Below are 25,732 nucleotides of genomic sequence, written 5' to 3'. Positions count from 1 at the left end.
TAATAATATTAAAGGCACGGGGTTTTGGACAGGTGATATACAAATATGTAACAAAGGTAGCAGAGGCAGGCAGCAGACACAGAGTCAATGCCAGAAGCCTGCCCTTGCCTTTAATTGCTGTATAATGGGCATGTCTTGAGGGTCCCAGGAAGGGGTCTGGGGTAGCCAAAGAGCTAATCTCTCCATCTCAAGAGACTCGACTTAATCACATCCGCAAAGTTCCCTTTACCATGTAAGGCAGCATATTCCAGGGGTTAGGATGTGGACATCTTGGGGGGGCCATTGGTCTGTCTACCCCACTAGGCTACAGATTTATCTCATTCAAAAGCAGATTTTAGGACAAGCTCTTCATAAGCGCTGTGGATACAAAGAGGAAAAGGTGGGGTGCTTGCCCTCAATTGGCTTGTAGGTTTAATAGAGGAAAAAGCTAGGTAAACGAAACAATTGCAAAGCAATGCATTACTCTTATAGTAGCATGGGGAAATAGATGAGGGATGCCTAAATCTGGAAGAATGAAGGAAATCATGGCATATGTGCAGGTGCTGGCCAGGAAACGAGGAGAGAGTGCTAGAAAAGGAAAGTCATGATTTTGAAACAATCATACTGAAGTTGATTCCGACAAGAATCGTCAGTCATGCTAAATCTAGGGTGGGAGGGGGTGTTTGTTGGAGTGGGATGTTCTCACGGTCTGAAGTGTCTCCCAAAGAAAGCTTATTCGTTGCAAGGAGGAAAAAGGTAGTAATTCTAGGGTGGAGAAATCAGACAACACCTTGACCAGGGTGTCAGTTAACATCACTAATGAGGGGCAGATGGACATCTAGTGCCTATGGCTGGGATTCCCCCAAGAAAGATACAATATCCCCTTGGTAGCATCCCAGCTGGGAAGGCATAGAGTTATCGAATCCTGTGGAAACTGTTAGACGGACCCCAAATGGAGAACATCTTATTTTGAAAAGTTGGCAGTATCCCTCAAAAATGTCAATATTGTGAAAGAGAACAAAAGGTCAAGGAAGTGTTCCAAAATTCTTTTATCTATTCTTTTTCAAATTCTTTTCCCATTTAGGTTATTACAGAATACTCAGCAGCGTTCCCTGGGCTATACAATAGGTCCTTGTTGGTTATCTGTTTGATATATAGTAGTGTGTATATGTCAATCCCAATCCCCCAATCTATTCTTCCCCCCACCCCCGGTAACGATAAATTCGATCTCTAAGTCTGTGAGTCTGTTTTTATTTTGTAAATAAGTTCATTTGTATCATTTTTTTGCTTCCACATATAAGCGATATATGATGAAATGTTCCAAATTAAAGAAAAACCATGACACCTAATGCGATGCCCAATCTAAGACTGGCTCTTGTACTGGAGAGAAAAACATGATTCCTGGGTTAGTGGAGACAACTGGAATATGGAAGGAAGATTAGATGAATTTAAATAAAATGTTGTTTCCTGAATTTGATAACTGCACCATGGTTATCACGGCCATTTGCTCTTAGAGACTCAAGTATGTATTTCTCAAGAAGGATATCCTTGTTCTTGAGAAATACATACTTGAGTCTCTAAGAGCAAATGGCCATGATAACTGCACCATGGTTATCACGGCCATTTGCTCTTAGAGACTCAAGTATGTATTTCTCAAGAAGAAATATCCTTGTTCTTGAGAAATACATACTTGAGTCTCTAAGAGCAAATGGCCACGATGTATGTAACTCACTGTCACATTGTTCAAAAAGAAAACACAGATAGATAGATAGATAGATAATTGATAGAGTGACGATAGAGAATAGACTCATGGTTCGAACAAACTACGGCAACTGGGTAAAATGTTAACAGTAGATGAATGTAGGTCAAGGGCACTCTTCGTATTATTCTTGCAACTTCTCTGTAAGTTTGAAATTATTTCCAAATAAAAAGCATTTTTTAAGTGAGCAAAGTGTGAGTTCAAAGCCAGACTTGCCTGGGGCTGAGTCCTGGCCGTGCCCTCTCATTAGCTATGTGAACTTCAGCCTGTGCCTGTTTCCCCATCTGTAAAATACGGATACACACAGCACCTCCCTGGTCGGGCCGTGTGCAGGTCAGATGAACTAACTCACATGAAGCCCTTGGAAGAGGGGGCTCTGTGCCCAGCAGAACTACTGTGTTGTTATTATTCCTAGAAGAGGTCATATTTAGCTGAGAGTTGGCAGATGGGTAAAAGTTTGCCAGCTGGCTCTGCAGAGCAAGAGCATTGTCGATTCGAGGGAAATGTTGCTGAAAACTCCAGTGAGAGGTGGGACGTAGCATAAGTTGGACAGTTGAGCAGGGGCCGGACGACGAAGTGTGGTTCTTCCTTGCAAAGGAGTGTTACTATTTGCCGTTCCGTAGTGCGGTGTTTGGGTGACTAATGTAGATTCAGACGGGTCAGTGGTGGCATAGCAATTCGTAATTTTCAAAGACCACTCTGGTAGCTGCGGTAGAAACTAGACCTGACAGATCAAAGTGACGTGCCAGCCAGTGGACAGGGATGGTGACGATCCAGGGAACAGATCATGAGAATCGGAACCAGGGAAACCGCAGAAAGTCTAGACGGGAGGGAAGGATTTGCAGATGTCTAGTAGGTAAAATCGGTAGAACCGACACAGTTTGGGTGACTGATTTGGTGGGTGTCGAGCAGACACCAAGAATGCCTTCCCAGCCCTCCTGCACTGTTGGGGGGAAGGTAAGTCGGTGCAGTCGCTATGGAGAACAGTATGGAGGTTCCTTAAGAAACTAAAAATAGAGCTACCATAGGTTCCAGCAATCCCACTCCTGGGCATATACTCAGGTGAAACTCTTAATTCAAAAAGACACATGCACCCCAATGTTCATAGCAGCACTATTCACAGTAGCCAAGACATGGAAACCTAAATGTCCATCGACAGATGAATGGATAAAGATGTGGTAGATATATACAGTGGAATATTATTCAGCCATAAAAAAGAATGAAATAATGCCATTTGCAGCAACATGGATGGACCTGGAGATTATCATAAGTGAAATAAGTTAGAAAGACAAATACCATATGAGACCACTTATATGTGGAATCTAAAATACGACAAAAATGAACTTATCTAAGAAACAGAAACAGACCCACAGACATAGAGAACAGACTTGTGGTTGCCAAGGAGAAGGGGGTGGGGGAGGGGTGGATTGGGAGTTTGGGGGTAGTAGGTGCAAACTATTATATAGAGAATGGATAAACAACAAGGTCCTACTGTATAGCACACGGAACTATATTCAATATCCTGTGATAAACCATCATGGAAAAGAATATATATGTGCATATATATATATATCTGAGTCACTTTGCTCTACAGCATAAATTAACACAACATTGTAAATCAACTATGCTTCAATTAAAAAAAAAAAAAAGCATGCCTTCTCAGGCTTCTGGCTTGGAAAATGATAGGAGGAGCTCGTTTGGGGCAGAGGACTTGCAGTTGTCATCCTGGAACAGCCCAAGGACTGTGTGGATGGCCTCTGTTGGCCCACAGGGGTCAAGATGCTTCTGCAGGGTCCCTGCTGTTATCGTTCCTCCCAACTGTACAGGTTTGTGGGTTGTAGCTTACGTACTTCTGGATACTGTCAAAAATTATCTGGAGGGCTTCCCTGGTGGCACGGTGGTTGAGAGTCCGCCTGCCGATGCAGGGGACACGGATTCGTGCCCCGGTCCGGGAAGATCCCACATGCCGCGGAGCGGCTGGGCCCGTGAGCCATGGCCGCTGAGCCTGCGCGTCCGGAGCCTGTGCTCTGCAACGGGAGAGGCCACAACAGTGAGAGGCCTGCGTACCGCAAAAAAAAAAAAAAAAAAAAATTATCTGGAAATGGTTTTGTTTTGTGAAGTGAGCAATACTTTGTAATTTGTCATAGTGTAAATTGAAAGAAAGGCATTAAATGTATTAAATTATTTAAATTTTTTTCACACAATAAAAAAATTGAAACAGTTTGGAAACTAATGGACATCCAGTTGGAAATGTCCAAGAGGCGGTTGGCTGTGAGCCCAGAGCTCAGGGTTATCACTGTCACCTTGGTGACCATGTGATTGTGGATGATGTCACCCAGACAGGGTGACTCTCAGGATGAGTGGCAGGGTCTTTAAACCTGACAAAACCTGTGGTTCTCTCCTGGAAAACGCACATGCCCACTTACGCTGAGAAATCTTCATATAAATTTAAGGAACGACCATTGGAAGCTCATCCCCCCCAACCGCTCCCTCCTCGTTGGTTAAAAAACCTCTTCTCTGGGTCAGGGACTGAACTGTGAGTAACGAGCCATTAGTGGATTGTGAAATCAATTTAGTGGGTTAACCAGAATTAGAGAAAGCGGAAGAGAGGGAACAAGAGAAAGAATGGAATGAAAAGAAAGGAAATAACATGCATGATGTAGCAAAAGCAAGCCTTGCTTTTTACCACTTTCGTTTTGGTTATATGTGCTTCTATAGGAACACTGTGTCTCAGGCTATGCATGTATAAAATAATACACGCATATAAATAATTCATATATGTGTTTATATGTACATATATAAACACACACACACATACTGCCTTTGATGATGGCAAATGGAGTGTGTGTCAGTTACCTATTACTGCATGAAAAACCAGAGCGGCTTCAAACAGCAATCAGTTATGTGCAAATATATGTATGACTGCAGTTTAGACTTGCTGCAGCGATCTCGCAAGTAGTTACAGTCGTCTGGAAGCCCACCCGGGGCTGGATGGTCCCAGGCACCCTTTCACAGGTCTGGCGGTCAGCTAGGCTGTCGGCTGGTGACCTCGTTTCTTCTGCACCAGCCTTCTCCACTTGGCTGGCTGGGGCTCCCTGGGCTCCTAAAGGACAGGTAGGCACCTACCGAGCCTTTGTGTCATGCTCACTGATGTTACATTAGCCAAAGTGAGTTGGAAAATTATCATTTTGACGTGAAGCCCAGAGCCGATATGGGAAGGGACTCCCCGAGGATCTGGACACTGTCGGGGGGTGCACGAGTGATCAGGGGCCATTAGCATAACGTCTACTACAGAGTGACAAGCACGTGATTCCTGCCGTGTCTTTTCCATGCTCTGCTTGTTCTTGAGTCCTTCACCCTGGTTCATCCCTCTTTTCCTTTCTCCCCATGTTTCTTCTTCATTAATTGAGATTCTTGCAGGGAAGCCTCAATGCTAGGAGTAGGAAAGGATACCGGGAGAGGTAAGAAGATATCATCTTAGCCCTCAGGCCACTGGTCAGCTCTTTGAGTAGATAAGGGTCCAGCAAGAGAAATGCTAAATAATGAATCAGGGCAGCGCTCAGCTGTCACAAGACAGCTCCAAATGAAACATCGAGGACGTCCCTGGTGGTGCAGTGGTTAGGAATCTGCCTGCCAATGCAGGGCACACGGGTTCGAGTCCTGGTCGGGGAAGATCCCACATGCCTCAGATCAACTAAGCCTGTGTGCCACAGCTATTGAGCCTGTGCTCTAGAGCCCGCAAGCCACAATTACTGAGCCCACGAGCCACAACTACTGAGCCCGTGCACCTAGAGCCCGTGCTCCACAACAAGAGAAGCCACAGCAATGAGAAGCCCGCGCACCACAAGGAAGAGTATCCCCCGCTCGCTGCAACTACAGAAAGCCCGTGCGCAGCAACAAAGACCCGACAAGCCAAAAACAAATAAATAAAATAAATAAATTTATTTTTTGAAAAAATCCAGGGAATTTCCTCTGGGAGCGCCAAAGTGGGCGGGGTCACCAGGCCGGTCAGCAGATCTGCTCACCTCTCTTCTGAAGGGCGTCATTTGAGTTCTCAAACTGTACTGGCTTTCAGGGGGGAAATAAGAACAGTCTAGAAGCACAGGAATTCAGTAAAAACTTTTCATCTGCACGGGCTGCCAGGAACTCAGAATTGCTGTTTCTCCTTATCTCTGCAGTTTTTCGTCAATCTAGGGTATGTTGGTTCGGCCTGGCCATTCCCCTGGAGGTTTTTTGAGGAGGAGCAGAGGAGTATCCCGTGTGTGCTTGTGGTTTGAATGGACCAATTCAACCCTCTCTGGCTCAAGTCTTGCAGGATAGAAAATTTTATCCTTCTGGTCACAGTGATTGGTTGAGGGATGGTCATGGGACCCAGCTTGGTCCAATGAAAGTCAGTCTTGGAAATTAGCGTGTATTATTGGAAAATTGGCTGGCACTGCTAGTAGACATCATACACCCAAAGGGGCATGCTTGCCTGAGAAGGTTTATGACTAGAAGGCAGCAAAGGAAAGCCGTGGAGAGAGAGAATTTCCCACTGGCACCATTGTTCTCAGAAGACAGTGCTCACAACTCCTCGTACTGTCTCTCCTGTCCAATTGATCAATCTTTAACCAATGAGTCAACACACCCTAAAGTGTCATATATTACTCCCATTCAAAAGTTTAATACTTTTTTTTTTTTTTTTTTTTTTTTTGCGGTACGCAGGCCTCTCACTGTTGTGGCCTCTCCCGTTGCGGAGCACAGGCTCCGGACGCGCAGGCTCAGCGGCCACGGCTCACGGGCCCAGCCGCTCTGCAGCATGTGGGATCTTCCCGGACCGGGGCACGAATCCGCGTCCCCTGCATCGGCAGGCGGACTCTCAACCACTGCGCCACCAGGGAAGCCCAAAAAGTTTAATACTTTTGAATTCAACAGATTTTACAGATGAGATTTAAATATTGATTATAAACATAATCAATTATAAATTTCCAAGCATTCAATTAAAATCACAAGTTTAATATATCAGATCTTCATAAACGCTTTAAATTCGGCAGAACACACAGTAAACAAAGAATATGAAACCAACCCACTGAACCACACAGGAACTGGATATAAATGAAAACTGACACCATGGTTGTGAATCTGTTCGTCTCTAATTCACGTTGTTATTCCTTTGGGGGCATCTGATGTTCTTCACTCATGCGGAGGATCAAGGTCACCATCTGCTGAGGTTGAAGACGTACGTGCAGGTGCCGGGCTCTGTCTTCGGAGCAGGAGACCTGGGGGCACCTTCCCAGATGCACCACAGATCTGTGACTAGTGGGACACGGTTTGTGTCATACGTACATTTTGTCCGCTTATGAGAAAATGTCCAGTTTATTGCTTCCGGCTAGTCTTACCTTTAAACAATCTTGTCATTTCCATGAAAATGGTGCTTGTTTTGAGTCTTTAGAGCGCGGCCCCAAAGAAGCCTATTTTTCAATAATTTGTCCTAGGTTATGCCTGGTCTCTTTCAATTAAGTCTAAAGACAGTTGTCAATTGAGTTCCCTAAACGACCACATTTTTTTCCTATCGACACCCCTCAAAGAGGCCTTCCTTGATCACTCAATCAAAACCAGGGCTCACCATCAGGCCCTTTAAATACCCGAAGTGCTCTTGTTCATTTATTTTTTCACTTTGTGCACCTCCTGCCCCACCCCCTATTTTAAACTGTAATCTCCAAAAGGACCAAGACGTTTTCTGTCTAATTCATAATCGTGTCCCCAAATACTAGAACAGGGCTTGACATCAAAAGTGCTCAATTCAGTGGTTGAGAGTCCGCCTGCCGATGCAGGACACATGGGTTCGTGCCCCGGTCTGGGAGGATCCCACATGCCGTGGAGCGGCTGGGCCCATGAGCCATGGCCGCTGAGCCTGCACTCCCGGAGCCTGTGCTCCGCAACGGGAGAGGCCACAACAGTGAGAGGCCCGCGTACCGCAAAAAAAAATGTGCTCAGTTGACATTTGTTGGCTGAATGAATGATTTCCCATCTAATCGTGTTGGCCATTGAACCTGATAAGGAACATAAACACCAAGGGCATCAACCTTCTTGTGGCTTTCATAGTTTTACTGATACCAGTGACAAACTTGTTTAAAGCCAAGTTATTTCCATCTCTCTATTTTTATATATTTCTAAGTAAGATCTGCAAGACCATCAGTGTGAGGTGCAGTGCTAAAAATCAAGGCAAAAGTCGGGGCTTTGCAATATTATTCATAAAAGCCAAAACCTGGAAGCAGCCCAGATGTCCAGTGAGTGGTGAATGGATAAACAAATTGTGTTATACACGTACGAGGGCATGCTTCTTAGCCATCCAAAGGAGTGAATGAATCTCAAAAACATGATGCTACATGAAAGAAGTAAACTTTAAAAATTCCATACTGTAGGATTCCAGTTGTGTGAAGTACTGGGGGGAAAAAAACGATAACTACAGAAAGCAAATGAGTAGTCGCCTGCGGTCAGGAGTGTGGGAAGGGAATCCCATAAGAAGGGGCGTAGGACACTCACAGGGTGAAGGATTGTTCCGTATCTTGATTGTGACGATTGTATGCAAATACCAAAATCCATCAAACTGTACGCTTAATATTGTTGAATATTATTGTTACGTGAATAGTATCCTAATAAACAAAAAAGAGGGACAAGTTCATGGCAGGTTTGAAAAACGCATGTATTTCTACAGACTTTGAAATACACTAAAATAAGTGCATACAGCCTTTGGAAGAACCAATTGTTTATTTGACCAGGCAACAGTTCTGCGGCAGAGACAAGATTTCAAATGTGTTTTTATGTCATTATTTACCAGTGGCAAGTGGAATCAGTCGGGTAAATAGGCTTCCTTTCTCTCCCTCTGTCCTTACCCCTTTGGGTCTTCTCTGTGACCAAGGTGGGCGTTCAGCAAGATTCCACTCAGTGACTGAACCGCGAGTTGACAGCTGGTATCTGATTGGTTAGGTGGCCATTCTAGCCATGGAAGTCGAAGATTCTGAAAACCAGCATTGCAAGTAACAGCAACTCAAAAACCATTCAGACCTCCCAACACACACACACACACACACACACACACACACACACACACACACACACACCTTCTTTGGAGCCAGAAACTACTGGAAAGAGAAAAACTTTGAAAGTCATGCCAAGCCATCATGTGCTCCAGACAACATCAAATTTCCTCCTGCTGGATCTCGGAGAATTGATAATTTTTTTCCCTCTCTGTTTTTCTAACTATAAACTGGGACTCAGCTTTCCTGCTCCCTGCAGACTTCAACTAATATTGCAAAAAAGAAAGAAAAAAAGTCAGTGTTTGGGTGAGGGGAGGATTTTAATGTGCTCTTACTAAAATAGTCAGGGCTGCTGTTTCCAACTCTAAAAGTCAGCGTCCAAGGCTGAGTCTGGGGGCAACCATTTGTCATCAGAATGAAGGTGAGGGTCATTGGTGTGGGTGCTACAGTTAGAGACACAGCAGAGGCCGGAAGAATGGGCTTCCCGTCACAATATTGCATGGTTTCCAGCCTCTGTGTTGATGAACAGTGGCAATGTGAAAAGATTCTATTTGTCAACGTGTTTCTGCTGTTTGTTTTTACGGCTGGTTCAAAGATCACAAAGTTCCAGCCTGCTTTCTTGAAGCACTTTTCTTCTCCTATATCCCCAAAATAAATAAATATCATGATGCCAGCTTTTTATTCTAAGTCAGAGGTTGCCAGTTCGAGGTCCTTGGGTCACGTGCAGCCAATACACACGTTGTGTTTGGCCTTAAAGTTTTAGCATAGTGGCCAAGATTTTAAAATCTGGAATTGTTACATTAGAAGTTATATTAAAATGGGATTTATAGCTTCTCTCAGAGAATGAAATAACTGGTAGCTGACCCCCTTTTTCACAAGGCAACAGCGAGATAATCTAACAGCTGCTCTTCTTCTGCCTGGGAGGGAGCTTTCTAGTTCACATTTAACTCATTTATTTATGTTATTTATTATTTATATTATGGTATATACCCTCTGGAGCCATTTGACTTTGGTGACCCCCAAATTTGACTAAAAATTTTACAAAAAAGGTTTAGAAACTAGCATGCCTTAAACAGAAGGAAGCTGTGTTTGTGTTTGGGGATCAGTCAGGATCCCACATTGCTAAAAATAACAAGGATCTGACAGTAGCAACATACACAAAACCAAAATTCTATTTTTGTGATTGGACTTGTGACAAGGAGTCCACAGGTTGGAGTCCAGAGCTGCTGTAGCTGCTCAGCAATGCTAACAGGGAGCTCAGCCTCTTTCTTTGGTTTTGCGGCACCATCTTTAGCAGGTTGGTTTTCTTGCTCAGGTCTGTTGCCTCATGGTTGCAAGGTGGCTGCCTCACCTCCAGCCACGGGTCTACATTCCAAACAGGACAAAGAATGAAACCGAAAGGAGTACAAACTATATCAAGAAAGTAAAATATTCCCAGAACACTTTAGCTTATTTCCTGTTGTCCAAAAGGTATCACATAGCCAGGCACCTTCAAGGGAATTTAGAAAAGTAGACACATTGCAGCACTGAACACTGTATGGGCAGAAAGGGGTGAATATCAGATTCGAGGAAGGGTGAATATAATATGGGACATACAGTCACTAAGACTTGGATTCAAGGTCTAACTTAACCACTTACTACCAGGTTACTTAGTCTCCCTGACCCGCAGTTTCTAACTTGGTAAATGGAGGTAGTGATAGTACCTATCATATCAGATTTTCGTGAGAGTTAATGAGTTCGTGACTATGAAGGAATTCACACAGTACCTGGCACAGGGTTGGCAATCATAAAAGGTGATGATGGTGATTGGTTTTCATTTAGAACTTATAGATGGAAGCTATAGAACTTTCTTTTTTAATGTTTCTTTTATATTGGAGTAGAGTTGATTAACAATGTTGTGTTAGTTTCAGGTGTACAGCAAAGTGACTCAGTTACACATACACATGTATCTATTCTTTTTCAAATTCGAATAGAGTTTTGAAGTGGTGCTAATGTCCCCCCGAGACAGGCACACCACTGTTCCCCAAAATGCATAACCTCGGTTGAATCATGAGTAAATACCAGACACATCCAAATCAGGGGGCATTTTCCCAAATAACTGAATGATACTCCCTGAACTGTCGAGATCGTGAGTGATCAGAAAAGACCGAGGAACTGTCCTCAGTCTCTGATCTCTCCATCCTGGCTGGTCTTTCCTGTGTTCACATAATTTCCTCTTACCCCCAGCAAGCTTTCCCCGTGGCAATGGGAGCACGGGCACGAGAAATTCATGTATTTCTTCCATCATGGAGACCCATGACCAGAGAGGATGAAAGAATGCCTCTTCATAGACTTTCCTTTGAAGCAAAATACCAGGGCAGGACTCTGATTGGTCCAGCTTGGGTTGAGGGCAGGACTCTGATTGGTCCAGCTTGGGTTGAGGGCAGGACTCTGATTGGTCCAGCTTGGGTTGAGGGCACATCCTTGGACAGGTCACTGTAGCCAGGTGCTGTGATGGGTCCAGCCAAGACCTGTGCCAATTGCGGGATGAGGTCTATCCCAGAAGAAGTGGGATAATCAAAGGAATGGCCATGAGAGGAATCATTTAGGTCTTTGCTTAAGTGCCCAACGTCACCCCATAACGAGTGGTTACAGTGGGCTGGTCTGTCCACCATCAAAGATCAGACCATTAACCACAGACAACCTTTTTCTGACCTGCTGAGCCCAGAGTCTCCCTCAGTCCTTGGAAATATGCCTTGTAAGGGCCAAGAACACAATCCCATACCTCATGTAACAGTGAAGACCCCAAGCTAGGAGGTGGGCGGCCTAGGCTTGAAATAGGACTCCATCAGTCACTTACTGAATACCACCGGACAAGCTATCCTCTTGGAGTTTCACTTTTCTAACTATTAAATGAGAATAATAATACAAATTACCTCACACGTCGGTCACATGGCCTCTATGAGATAATGTGCACAGGGTCCTTGGAACAGTGTCTGGCAAAGAATAAAGGCTCTAAATCATTTTCAACCCCTGTCTGTGTCAGGGAAAAGAATTACCTTGAGCTAAAGCTGTTGTCAGGAGGAGGAAACGGAGCCAGTCCTGAATCACAAGGTGGGCAGAGGGAGAGCAACAAGCCATGCCCCCGCTAGAGTTCCAGGCTGCTTGTCTCTGTCTGTGTACTTGATGAGAACAAACGTTTCAAGGCTGGTTGGAGAAAGGGCAGTGTCATACGTAACTCCGTTGTTAGTAATTTGGGTTTTCAGAACTCTTTCTCTGGCAAGTGGCCAAAACCCAACTCAAACTAATTTAATATACACAATACTCTGTTGGTTCCTATAACTTTAAAATCCTGTGAGCTTCAGGTACTGCTGGATCCAGCAGCTCAAGAAGTGTCCCGAGGACCTGTCTCTCTCCATCTCTTGGCTCTGCTTCCCTAAGTACCGGGTTCGTTCTCAGGCAGCCTCTTCCATTAGGTGGCAAATATGGTTTCCAACAGCTCTAAGTTTATCTTCCCCCACCTTAGTAACCCTGGAGGAAATACATACCAGCCTGTATTCCCATAGCTCCAACAACGGCTGTGGATAGAACTTTTATCAGCCAGTTGCACCTTCAACTAACTGAAGACTGCAAGGAAATGAGACGCTCTACTCAGCGAGTCCTGAGCCACGTGCCCACGTGCAGATGGAGGGTCCACCTCACTTCAGTGTTATCCCAAGGAGCAGGCTTGGAGGACTGGGGAGAGTGACGCAGGGAAGGAGGAAAGCCACCAGAGAGCTGTGGGCCACAGGGCTCAGTCCTGCTCAGGACCCTCGGGAGGCGTGCAGAGGGCACCTGAGAATCATCTGCCCAGGACACCACGAGGGGGAGTAATCGCCTACCAGCTCCCATCCCCCACTGGTCCAGGGGCGACCAGGACTCTTAGCGCCCTTGCGCTTCAAGTGTGCACGGGCATCCCTGCGGCCAACAGGAGGCGACCAGCTGCCCTGACTGCCCCACTTTGAGTGCTGCAAGTCCCACAGCCTAGGGTGCTGTTCCCTCCTGGGCACCTCGGGGTGGTTGGTCACCCCCATGAACAGGTTCCTCCAGGTGTCAGCGTGGCAGTCGGACACAATCTGGGCTACGCCTGCAGATGCTGACTGCAGGAGGAACCATCACAGGTGAGCGCGTACGAGACAAGACACAGGAGGTGTCCGGCACAGAACGCCAGTCATCTTCACCCTTCCTCTTGATCAGCCAGACATCTTCATTCAGAAAATTAGATACACCGATTAAGCAAAGATCTGTTTTGCTGTGGTTGCGTTAGTTGCTTCTTTCTTGGCTTGAGGGAGTATTTCTGTGGCCTTCTGCTTTCAGCCTGGCCAAAACTCTAGGGTAAGATAGGAGCGTTTTCAGAAGCCCCAGTATTTAGCAAATGCCTGGAGCGTCGCTTGCTTACATATTCTTAAATGGTCGACTTTCTTGGGCCTTTGGCTTATTTGCTGTCATTTGTATATGAGTAAAGGACAAACATTTGGCTCCTGGGAAAGCTTCCGGACCTGCCGGAAGCCTCAGGCCCTGGGCAAGTCTCCCCACGTCTGATGGTTGTTGAATCTCGGCCGCTGTCATGAAGTTATAGCCTCGGGTGCTCCGGGGTGGTTTGGCTCTGGGGCCTGTGAGGCATTTGGCGTGAGGGGGCGGGAAAGGTTTGTCTGTGCCTTGTTCCACAAGGCTTAGTCTTAGTCTTTCTTTAAAATATCTAAGGTGAGGAGAAGAAGCACTCTTTCGATGTGAGTGATTAGAAATATCAAAAACATAATCAAGGAAATGTGTGCTTTGGTACCTTTAGCGTGATGGGACAGCCTGGACGCAAATGTGTTCATTCGTGTTATGAGTCCCTCTCTCTCGGCCTCTGTGATTGACGTGGGCATTTCTGTCGGTCCTTGACGCCCAATGCTTTTCCTCTAAATGTTTCCCTGAAACCATTGAGTTCGTTTGGACTGCATCCCTCCGATGTCATCTCCGACTGCAGGGCGTCCCACACCCCGAATCACCGCGGCTGTGATATCCTCTTCGTGACTCTTGGCATCTCAGTGTCCCAATCTGTTAGCGCTCATGACACGTCCTTTCATGGAGACCTTAGCCCTCTCTTGTAACTGCCTGATGCTAATAAGAGAAAAGCTCTTTGTTAAATTTAAAATTTTAGTGCTACTAAGATAGAAAAAAACTCTCGGTGCTAGTTCATTTGATCAGACTCTTGAAAAATGTATTGAAGTAGAACCCTGTGTTAATTCAAGGAATGCTAATTCAATCCCTAATATAAATTCCTGCCAAATGTGTACGTATTTTCATGTAGTTATTCCCATACCATTCACCCACCATCCCGTAGTGCTGTCGTATTTTTGTTCTTCAGTTAGGCAAATTCCTTAGATACGAATGGGATGCTTACAGCCTTGAGTGGGCTCATGTACACGAGATCTTATCTACGCTAATTAAACTAAGATAGAAGAAACCCACTGTAGCATTTCTCGCCGCTTCTGACGTCTGTCCCTTCCTTAAATACATTCAAGTGCTCCGGGAACTCTGCTGGAGGAGAGTTCTGGGGGCCAGAAACTGCAAACAAGATCTTGCTGGAAAATGAAAAAATGGAGACAAGAGAGAGAAAGCCATGTCCCCAAGGTCTCAAAACCACCCAAAGATTCTTTTTTAATTGAAGCAGAGTTGATTTACAATGTTGTGTTAGTTTCAGGTGTACAGAAAAGTGATTCAGCTGTACATACGTATAAATCTATTCTTTTGCATATTCTTTTCCATTATAGGTTATTACAAGATGTTGAATAGGTCCTTGTTGTTTATCTGTTTTATATAGAGTCGTTTGTATCTGCTAATCCCAAGCTCTTAATTTATCCCTGCCCCCTCTTTCCCCTTTGATAACCATACATTTGTTTCCTATTCTGTGACTCTGTTTCTATTTTGTAAAGAAGTTCATTGGTATCATTTTTTTAGATTCCACATAGAAGTCACATCACGTGGTATTTGTCTTTCTCTGTCTGACTCACTCAGTATGATCATCTCTGGGTCCATCCTCGTTGCTGTAAGTGGTGTTATTTCATTCTTTTTTATGACTGAGTGCGAAGATTTTTAATTGGCTCTGGAATGCCACTGAAATAGATGCCACAGATATTTATGTGACTATGGATACATAGATATAAACATAGAGAGCGATTATAGATATCATTATCAGTGCATTTCAATATTCTGTCTGTACGTCTGGCCTGGGCTGATTTTAAAGCCCATGTACTTCTCGCTTCGCATTGAGCAGAAGTAAAGGGAAATTTATTAAGAAGCACACGATGCTCTGAGCTCCCCTCATCTCACGGAGAGGCATGCTTGGGTCAGGCATGGCTGGGCAAGCAGGGCACATCCTCCAGAAGGTGGCCTGGCCCTGTGCACCGTGTAAATTAGCAAGAGATTGGGAGGGGCAAGGAAGGCCGTGTTGATGATGTTTCGAGAGGAAGTTTCTGGCCAGGGAGAGGACCGCGTCTCATCGCTGTGATCTCAGGGTGGTCCGTGGATGAGCCCAGACCCACATATTCTCTGCAACACATCCTCAGTGAGCCAGGTACAGAAATCAAGGGTAAGCATCTACTGATAGAAAGGCTTATAGTAACTCAACGTTGACACATCCTCCAAACACATTTTTATTGTATTTTACAAAAGTGTGAGTCTGTGCCAGATGGAAATTAAAGAAAAATAAATAGTTTTCTCCATCACACAGAGATTAAGGAGCCCTGAGCTGGAAGAATTGTGTTCTTATGTTGGCATAACTCAGACCCACTGAGCTAGTTTCTTGCTAAATTCTGGAAGGATGGAGGGGATGAGTTTCCAGGATGTGGTGCTCAACCGCGCGGATACAATTTCTGTTGGGAGATAGTATCCCAGAAGAGTGCCTACTGGTGGGTCTAGATTTTTCCAACGTCAACGTACATAATCCCTCTAGAAACGAGCACACTTCCAGGAAGACGTCCCATTATTTCTGAGCCGGGTCGCATCATGGCTCTGTGGGAACTGACAGAAAAGCATGAGGCACCATTACTAACCATCAGTCATCTCCCCCCTCCCCCGTCCCAGGCTTATTCGGATGTACTTCATGCCGAAGGTAAACGGCCCATTCTCCTCCCGTCTTCCTCTTGGGATTACTTACAGCTGTAGCCGCTTCATTGTAATGGGCTGGGGAAATGTAATTACATCAGTAGCTCAGCAGAAACTGAGTTTATCCGCCAAGAAAGAAGAGGAAGTGCTGGGGATGAAACACAGGTCTGTCCGGAATTGAGCAAATGCATCCAAGAAAAATGAGGGCGTGCACGCATCATCAAAAGTTGTGTACAACTTACTTCACTTAGCAGGATCATCTCTAGGTCCATCCGTGGTGCTGCCAATGGCATTATTTCCATCTTTTTTATGGCTGAGTCAGGCAGAGAAAGACAAATACCATGTGACATCACTTATCCATGGAATCTAAAAAAAAAATGATACAAATGAACTTCTTTACAAAACAGAAACAGACTCACAGACATAGAAGGCAAACTTATGGTTACCAAAGGGGAAAGGGCGTGGGGAGGGATAAATTAGGGGGTTGGGATAAACATAGACACACTACTCTGTATAAAATAGATAAACAACAAGGACCTACTGTATAGCACCGGGAACTATACTTAATATTTTTTAATAACCTATATGAGGAAAGAATCTGAAAAAGAATAGATATATATATATGCATATATTATATGTATGTATAACTGAATCACTTTGCTATACACCTGAAACTAACACAACATTGTAAATCAACTATACTTCAATAATAATTTTTTTAATTAAGGAAAAAAAGCTGTGTACGAGAACGTTCACAGCAGCATCATGTGTGATTGCCCAAAGCTGGACATGAGCCAGGAGGATAGATAAACATAGAGTCGTGGGTTCGCACAATGAAATACCGCTCTCCCACAAAAAAAAAAAAAAAAAAAACAGAAAGAAAGAAATGAAATGCTACTCAACGAGAGCAGTGAGCATGGACACAGTTCACAAGCCTAAAGGTGAGCTAATGAAGCCGGAAAGAAGAGAGGACATATGCAATATCATTTCTTCTCTATGGAGTGTTCTAGAACACGTGAAACTAATCCACAGGAAGAAAAGCCAAAATAAGGGTTAACGGGTGGGGGAGTGCTGGAAAGAAGGATGAGGGATACTTTGGGAGGCTGCGGGTGGTGTGGAGCTGGGAGAGCTGTACAGGTGTACACACGTGCAAGCAGCCACCGAGTTGTGCAGGTAAGATGCGTGCACATTTGGGTAGGAAGTTATAACTCAACTTGTTTTACAAACAAGTATGTGTGCCTACAGGTGAGACTTGGAGGTCCGGGGCGTGGGTGCAACTGGCCCTCCTGGGGCCAGGTGAGCACCAGGGACCATCCCTCCGTCCGTCCTGAGTTTTCATGGCCTTGGCATCCTTGAAGAGTCCCGGTCAGATGTGTTGTAGTGTGTTTCCCGATTTCGGTCTGTCTGATATTTTCTCCTGAGTAGATGGAGGTTATGCTTTTCTGACAAACACAGCCCAAAAGTGATGTGATGGGATATCAGTGTGGTTTCTTCCCCAGTGGTGTTCACTTTGATGACATGGCAGGTGTCTCCACTGTGAAGTTACTTCTTCCCCTTTGCAGTTAATCTCGGGGTGGCACCCTGCTACCATGCAAACATCCTGCTTCTCCTCAGACGTTTGTGCACTGACATTAGCATCCACCTGGGGACGTTGCGTTCAGCCCCTTTGCTCCCCACAGCCCACGTCTCACCAAGTAGCCGAACTGGCTTCTTAAACACGTAAATCAGGCCCATGCACAAAGCGTCCTGATGGCCTTACGCACTGCTTTTTCTAAAATCTAACCTCCTCACCTTAACCGTGTATGATCTGGCCCTGCCAACCTCCACTCACCCACGTTGCTTCTCTCCCTTGGGCTTCGGCCATCGTGTCCTGCACTTGTTTTATTTCTCCAGGACGTCATGGTCATTTCTACTGTCTGACTTTTACACTTGCTTTTTCCTCTTCCTAAATACCCTCAGCTCATGTCCTCTCATGGTTGACCCATGACTTAAGATTCAGGTCTCAGTTAAAATATCGCCTTCTTCCCCTGTCTCCATTCCCCTCCCTCATCCCTCTGTAGCCTAGCAGTGGTTCTGTTTCATGTTCTCAATCCCACCGTGATCTGAATGTGTGTCTTTGCCCCCGACGATGCCATCAGCTTCTTGAAATCAGACACTTAATCTCTACCATCCCCTGCTTTTTTTTTTTAATTGAAGTAGAGTTGATTTACAGTGTTGTGTTAGTTTCAGGTGTACAGCAAAGTGATTCAGATATATATATTCTTTTTCAGATTCTTCTTCATTATGGTTTATCACAGGGTAGTGAATATAGTTCCCTGGGCTATGCAGCAGGACATTGTTGTTTATCTATTTTATATATAGTAGTGTGTATCTACTAATCCTAAATTCCTAATTTATCCCTCCCCCACCCCCTTTCCCCTTTGGTAACATAAGTTTGTTCGCTATGTCTGTGGGTCTGTTTCTGTTTCATCGCTAAGTTCATTTGTGTCATATTTTAGATTCCACATATAAGTGATATCATACGATATCTGTCTTTCTCTTTCTGAGTCACTTCACTTAGTATGATAATCTCTAGGTCCATCCATGTAGCTGCAAATAGCATTATTTCGTTCATTTTTATAGCTAAGTACTATTCCATTGCATCTACACCACATCTTCTTTATCCATTCCTCTGTTGATGGACATTTAGGTTGTTTCCATGTCTTGGCTATTGTGAATAGTGCCGCAATGAACATTGGGGTGCAGCTATCTTCTTGAATTATAGTTTTGTCTGGATATATGTCTAGGAGTAGGATATGGCAACTCAAAAGTATGGCTTTGATTCTTAGACTCTTGAATATTAGAAACCTGAAATGGACTGAGAAGGATTTAGAACTACCCACAAGCTAGATTTTTTAAGGAAAAAGCACAGAACATAGAATGTTGGCCATCATGTTTTCTAAAAAAATAAGAAAATATATACTTAAATGCTTGTACATGCATAGAACCTTCTGGAAGGAGGCACAAGAGACTGATGATGACAGTTACTTTCAGGGTGGGGAGCTGGGAGAGCGCAGGCTGGGAGGGGGCGGGGCTTACATTTCACTGCACAGGCTTCTTCCTGTTCTGTTTGACTTTAAACCATGAGCCTGTATCAACTTCCAATTCTTATACTGAAAAATAATTAACAGTTGAGAAGAAAATCTCCAACGAGGTGTTCAGACTTGCAAAGCCAATCTAAAACGTTTACAACATATGACAAAGCTTTATAAGTTTTAAAAACTCATCGAGAGGAAACCTGACCTTATTGACAGAAGTATTTCTTTGCGTGGCCATGCAGTCTGAGATCAGACTGTCATTTCAGAGCTGACTGGTGTGTTCTGGTTTGGAGTCCAAGGCTCGGTATAGGAGAGAGCCTGAAAGTGCAGCCCCAGGAGCCGGGATACTTAGATTCCTGACAGCTGTGACCTGGCCCGTTCGATACCTTAGTTTCCTCTCTCAAAACATAGTCATGATAACAATACTTACCTGACTGAGTTATTATAAAGATTAAATAAAACATGAAGAGCACTTAGAACAGTCTGGAGTATAGACAATACTATAATAAACACTAAGGGGGCTTTTTGAACCAGTTTTGATATTTATTGATAACTAAAGCTCATAGTCTCCATTCTTTCTTAGTGAAGTGTCGTTGACTTACAACGTTCTGTTAGTTTCTGGTGTACAGCAGAGTGATTCAGTTGTACATACGTATACGTATTTTTTCCGATTCTTTTCCTTTGTGGTTTATTACAGGATATTGAATATAGCTTCCTGTGCTATAGAGTAGGTCCTTATTGTTTATCTGTTTTATAGATAGTGGTGTGTCTCTGTTAACCCCAAACTCCTGATTTATTCCTCTCCTATCCCTTTTCCCCTTTGGTAACCACAAGTTTGTTTTCTATGTCTGTGAGTCTCTTTCTCTTTCATCGCTAAGTTCATTTGTGTCATATTTTAGATTCCACCTATAAGTGACCTCATATGATATTTGTCTTTCTGTGTCCGACTTCCTTCACTGCGTATGATCCTCTGTAGGTCCATCCACGTTACTGCAAATGGCATTATTTCATCTTCTTGAGTTCACTCTTGGTGAAACGTCTATGTTGTGTCTTCTGTGATTCTTGACCCAAGCGTAATGATACGTATCCACCATCGCAGTATCACACAGAGTAGCTTCACTGCCCTAAAAGTCCTCTGTGCTCTGCCTGTTCATCCCTCCCTCCCTCCTTCCTAGCCCCTGATCTTTTTCCTGTCTCCAGAGTTTTGCCTTTCCCAGAAAGTCATAGAGTTGGAATCATACAGTGTGTAGTCTTTTCAGATCGGCTTCTTTCACGTGGCAACGTGCTTTTAAGGTTCCTCCACGCCTTCGCCTGGCTTGATAGCTCATTTCTTTTGAGCACTGAATACTCCTGTGTCTGGATGGACCACAGTTTATTCATCCATTCACCTGCTGAAGGACATCCTGGTTGCTTCCAAGTTCTGGCGATTATGAATAAAACTGCTAAAAACATTTCATGTAGACATATGTTTTCCAGCTCATTTGGGTAAATACCAAGGAGTACAATTGCCGGATCCTATTGTGAGGATACGCCCAGCTTTGTAAGACACTGCCAGACTGTCTTCCAGGGTGGCTCTGTACCATTTTGTATTCCCACCAGCAGTGAAGCAGAGTATCCCTCTTCTGCATCCTCGCCAGCATTTGGTGGTGTTAATGTTCTGGATTTTAGTCATTCTGATGGGTGTGTGGTGGTATCTCATTGTTTTAATTCGCGGTTCCCTAACAGCATATGGGACACCTTTGCATGTGCTTTTTGGCCATCTGTGTACCTTCCTGGGTGAGGTGTCTGTTTAGCTCTTTCACCCATTTTATTTTGTTTTTCTTATTGTTAAGTTTTAAGAATGCTTTGTATATTTTGGACGCCAGCCCTTATCAGATGCATGCAGATATTTTCTCCCAGGCTGTGGCTTGTCTAAACGTTAGCTGTGATTACTATCATTCTCCATCAGTCATGTAAATTTAGATTTGCAGTATTCTTGTGCCTTTCTTGCTAAGAAATGACAAGGGTTGGTTAGGTGCTCCTTTACCCAAGAAGAATTTTTTATCATTTTCTTTTTCTTTTTTTTTTTTTTTTTCAGTACGCGGGCCTCTCACTGCTGCGGCCTCTCCCGTTGCGGAGCACAGGCTCCAGACGCGCAGGCTCAGCGGCCATGGCTCACGGGCCCAGCCGCTCCGCGGCATGTGGGATCCTCCCGGACCGGGGCACGAACCCGCGTCCCCCGCATCGGCAGGCGGACTCCCAACCACTGCGCCACCAGGGAAGCCCTATCATTTTATTTTTGATTGAAGTGTAGTTGATTTACAATGTTGTGCTTGTTTCAGGTGTACAGCAAAGTGACTCAGCCATGTGTGTGTGTGTGTGTGTGTGTGTGTGTGTGTGTGTGTGTGTGTGTGTATATTCCTTTTCAGATTCTTTTCCATTACAGGTTATTACAAGGTCCTGAGTATAGTTCCCTGTGCCATATGGCAGGTCCTAGGTTATCTATTTTATATATAGTAGTGAGTATCTGCTAACCCCAAACTCCTAATTTATCCCTTTCTCACCCCTTTTCCATTTGGCAACCATGTTTGTTTTCTATGTCTGTGCGTCTATTTCTGTTTTGTAAATTAGTTCATTTGCATCATTTTTTAAGTGAGAAGCGACAGCATGTTATCTCCATCTCTGTGCCAAGCCCTCGGGCTTAGCATGACCCATCAGATCTCCTAACTGATCAGCCTCTCGTGCACTCGCCTGCCCGGGGTGCACCAGAGGAAGGCTCTGTGGTTGAGGACAGATCTGGGGTCTCACTGGATAAGGGATTCCCTGTGGGAGACCTTGCTGGAGATGGGAGTTCCACGGGATGCCTGCCAAGAGGCAGGGAGGGCGAACTTCTCTGCAGGTGGCCTGGAGAAGCATTTTCACTGCAAAATTCAGTCAAAAGCCAAAGAAATCTGTGCCGGATGTTTCTGCATAAGGTTGCTACACTGCTTCTTTTGTTCCATTTGGGAAGGGAACCCAGGGGACCCTAAGATGGTTTGCTTACACCCTCCTCCATGCCTTCAAAAAGAGTGTGTCCAGCCAAGGGGAGGTGTGGCTGCCCTCACCTGCCACCTGCTGGGCCCCCTGCACCAAAGCCTGCAGCCAGTCCTGCCAGGAAGAAGCAGGAACTCATCCAGGTAACCTCATGTGCCACCTCGGTGCTTGTGATGTGGCTGTCCTGGGCGCGGGCTTCCACCAGCCTGGGGGCAGCGCTCAGCCTTCCTGACGGCCAGGGTGCCTGCAGACTCCTGGTGTCCATCTAGCAGACTCGCTATTCCTGACTCACTTTTCCACTTCCCATCTATCATGTCTCTACTATGCTTGCATACGTGTTTTCTCCTTCATACAGTCTGAGTGTTACTTATTAATAGAAAAGGAATGTGTTCTGGCCTCACCTCTCTTTAGTAAGTGATTTCCAGCCAATTCTCTTGAGTTCCATGATGCCCAGGTGTGGGTGAGCCCGATTTTCGTCACCATCCTCACCCTTCTAGATGTCCAAGACCCAACCACTCGTCCATGGATTGCATCACATCCTAGAGTCTTGATTAAGGAGACTGTCCCATCTTTCCAACTCCAGGGAACTGAAAGGCAGTGAAATGCAGGGTCAAGGAGGAGAGTCGTGTTGCATGAGACCAAGGAACCCAGCAGGAGCCAGACCACGTCAGACCTGGCGGCTCATGTGAAGACTCTACTATATTACCCTAAAGCAGTGGAGAACCTTGGATGAGTTTTTAGAATAGTGTCCAGAGAGTCACGTGGTAGTAATATATGTTTGCATCTTTAAAGAATGCCCTGTGCACTTTTGTACAAATAAAAGTGGGGCGCATGTAAACTCTGTGCCCCACGTATGTACCCACAGAAAAGCCTATGTCTGTTCACCCAAAGACATGTGTATGATGGTCCAGGGCAGCACTATGTGTCAGAGCCCAAAACTGGAAACCCCCAAATGTCCACAGATGAGAGAATGGATACGCAAACTGTGGTGTATCGCACCATGAGAAGGAATGAACCACATAACTCAGTCTCACGAACACAAGTACAGGGGATGTGAGCCCATTTATACCAAAGGCTTAAAACAGGGAAGACGAAGCAAAGATATGAGGAGAGAGGTTAGAGCCCTTACTCAGGTCGGGGGTGGGGCTAGGGCTGGAAGGGCATGAGGGGCTTCCCATGTGAACCACGGTGCTCTGCCTCTGGAACTGGGTTCAGGTTACAAGTTTGTTCACTGTGAAATGTCATTGAGCAGAACAGTCATGATGTGTACACCTATCTGTAGGCAATAAAAAAGTTAAACAGAAAATAAGTCATAATAAGATTATTTAAATAATACAGGGAGGAAGGAAGGAAGAAAGGAAGGAGGGAGAGAAAGAAGGAGGGATGGATGGATGGATAGATGGATGGAAGGATGGATGGATGGATGGTTGGATGGATGGATGGATGGAAGGATGGATGGATAGATGGATGGATGGATGGATGGATGGATGGATGGAAGGATGGATGGATGGATGGAAGGATGGATGGATGGATGGATGGATGGAAGGATGGATGGATGGATGGATGGAAGGATGGATGGATGGATGGAAGGATGGATGGATAGATGGATGGATGGATGAATGGATGGAAGGATGGATGGATGGATAGATGGATGGATGGAAGGATGGATGGATGGATGGAAGGATGGATGGATGGAAGGATGGATGGATGGATGGATGGATGGATGGATGGAAGGATGGATGGATGGATGGAAGGATGGATGGATGGATGGATGGAAGGATGGATGGATGGATGGATGGATGGATGGAAGGATGGATGGATGGATGGATGGAAGGATGGATGGATGGATGGATGGAAGGATGGATGGATGGATGGAAGGATGGATGGATGGAAGGATGGATGGATGGATGGAAGGATGGATGGATGGATGGAAGGATGGATGGATGGATGGATGGATGGATGGAAGGATGGATGGATGGATGGAAGGATGGATGGATGGATGGATGGATGGAAGGATGGATGGATGGATGGATGGAAGGATGGATGGATGGATGGACTGAGGGAGAGAGGGAGGGAGGGATGGATGCATGGAGGGAGGGAGGGGGTGATGTCAGAAATGTAGCAGTCATTTCCAGCCGTGGCACTGCCACCCCACCACCTCCACCAAACAAAAGGTGCTGCAGGGGCACCCCCTGAACTGCTGATCCAGGACCCCTGTACCACCAGTAACGTCACTTACGGCGGTGGTGAATAAACATGTTAAGTAGGTGACGCTGAGTCGACACAGGCGCCATCAGGCTGCATTTGCGATGCGTGTTTCAGATGGCATTTATGTTAGCCTCGTAAGGATTGCTGTCCAGCACTGCTGGATGTTAAGCAGAGAATCCTACGGCGCAAAGCAGCCAGGAAAGCTGGGCTTTTGTTGAAGGATTGACAGGGACAAGGGGCTTCATGATCAGTTCTCACTCACCTTAGAAGATGCAATCAAAGCCAGAGCCTTTCCGAACAGATGGGTGGATTTCATCTTTGGAAGAAGCTACTCAGATCAGCCCGTTCTTTGTGGAATGAGAAGGTAATAGAACTACCCCTTCTCTGGGCGTGGGACGTCCTCCTGTCGGTAGCTCTGAACTGTCAGTGTAAATGAGAAGCAGCCGTGGCGTCCGTCAAAATGGAGGTTCACTGGCTTAATTGGGAGGTCTCGCCTGGGAGGTCCGCTCGTTTTCTGGAGCTGCCGTAACAAATTATCACAAACTGGGTCACTCCATTCATTCTCTCGCAGTTCCGGAGGCCTGAATCCCAAAATCAGGGCATGGGCAGGGCCGTGCTCTTTCTGGGGGCTCTAGGGGAGGAGGCTTCCTGCCTCTTCCAGCTACTGGGGGCTCCAGGCATCCTCTGGCTGTGGCCGCATCCTTCCAAGCTCTGGCTCTGTCATCACTGGCCTTCTTCCCTCAGTCTCTGTGTGTCCTTTTCTGTCTCTTACAGGGACACTCTCATTGGATTTAGAATCCACCCTAATCGAGTCTGACCGCATCTTAACTAATTCCATGTGCAAAGACCCTATTTCCAAGTAAGGTCACAATCTGAGGTGCTGGGTAGACAGGAATCTGGGGGGATTCAATCCACTATCGTAGGTCTGCAGAAGATCTTGGAGTCTGCCTTTGTTAGATTTTATTCTTCTTTGGCAATATTCCACATGGTTTCAAATAACAGTGAAATGTAGTCAGTCCTTATCTTGCGTAGCACCCTGTTAATAGAAACTCAACCATCGGAACCATGACCTTGGTCCATGACCATTCAAGGTGAGGAACCTGCTGACATGAACCATTCTCCACTAACACAAGACAAATCGAGGGCTGCCTGGAGGAAAGGACATACTAAGAAGCTCGTGTCATAGGTGGTGGTATAGACTGAGGGGTCTGTGTCCCTCCGGAACCCATACGTTGAAACCTGGTGCCCAATGTGATGGTGGCAGGAGGTGGGTCCTTTGAGAGGTGATTAGGTGAGGATGCAGCCCTCACTTTGGGATTAGTGCCCTTTATAAAAGAGACCCAGAGAGCTCCCTCACGCCTTCCACCCTGTGAGGACAAAAGGAAGACATCCGTCTATGCAGCAGGTAGCGGGTACCAAATCTGATGGAGCCGTTATCTTGTCCTTCCAGCCCCCAGAAATGTCAGAAATAAATGTCTGCCATTTATAAGACACCCCATTTGGTCATTTTTTAATAGCAGCCTGAGCTGACTAAGACAGGTGAGTTCTGCAGAAACAGATGCTGAGCT

The 25,732-nt window shown here is 45.3% G+C and overlaps 1 protein-coding gene and 1 long non-coding RNA gene across 2 annotated transcripts in view; one reads left to right on the top strand and one right to left on the bottom strand.

Annotated features, from left to right (window-relative positions):
* Positions 1-25,732, top strand: part of TMEM132D (transmembrane protein 132D) — a 645,590-nt gene that overhangs the window by 601,125 nt on the left and 18,733 nt on the right. The window lies entirely within an intron of this gene.
* Positions 15,891-24,912, bottom strand: LOC307196723. The gene is made up of 3 exons (XR_013831200.1): positions 24,427-24,912; positions 22,358-22,543; positions 15,891-16,233 (listed from the first exon to the last, which is right to left on the bottom strand). It is a non-coding gene; the product is annotated as an uncharacterized lncRNA (long non-coding RNA).

This window comes from Stenella coeruleoalba (genome assembly GCF_951394435.1).
Source record: "Stenella coeruleoalba genome assembly, chromosome: 14".
NCBI lineage: Eukaryota > Metazoa > Chordata > Mammalia > Artiodactyla > Delphinidae > Stenella > Stenella coeruleoalba.
Note: the sequence above shows the minus strand (reverse complement) of the source record. Positions and strands in the feature narration are given on the sequence as shown.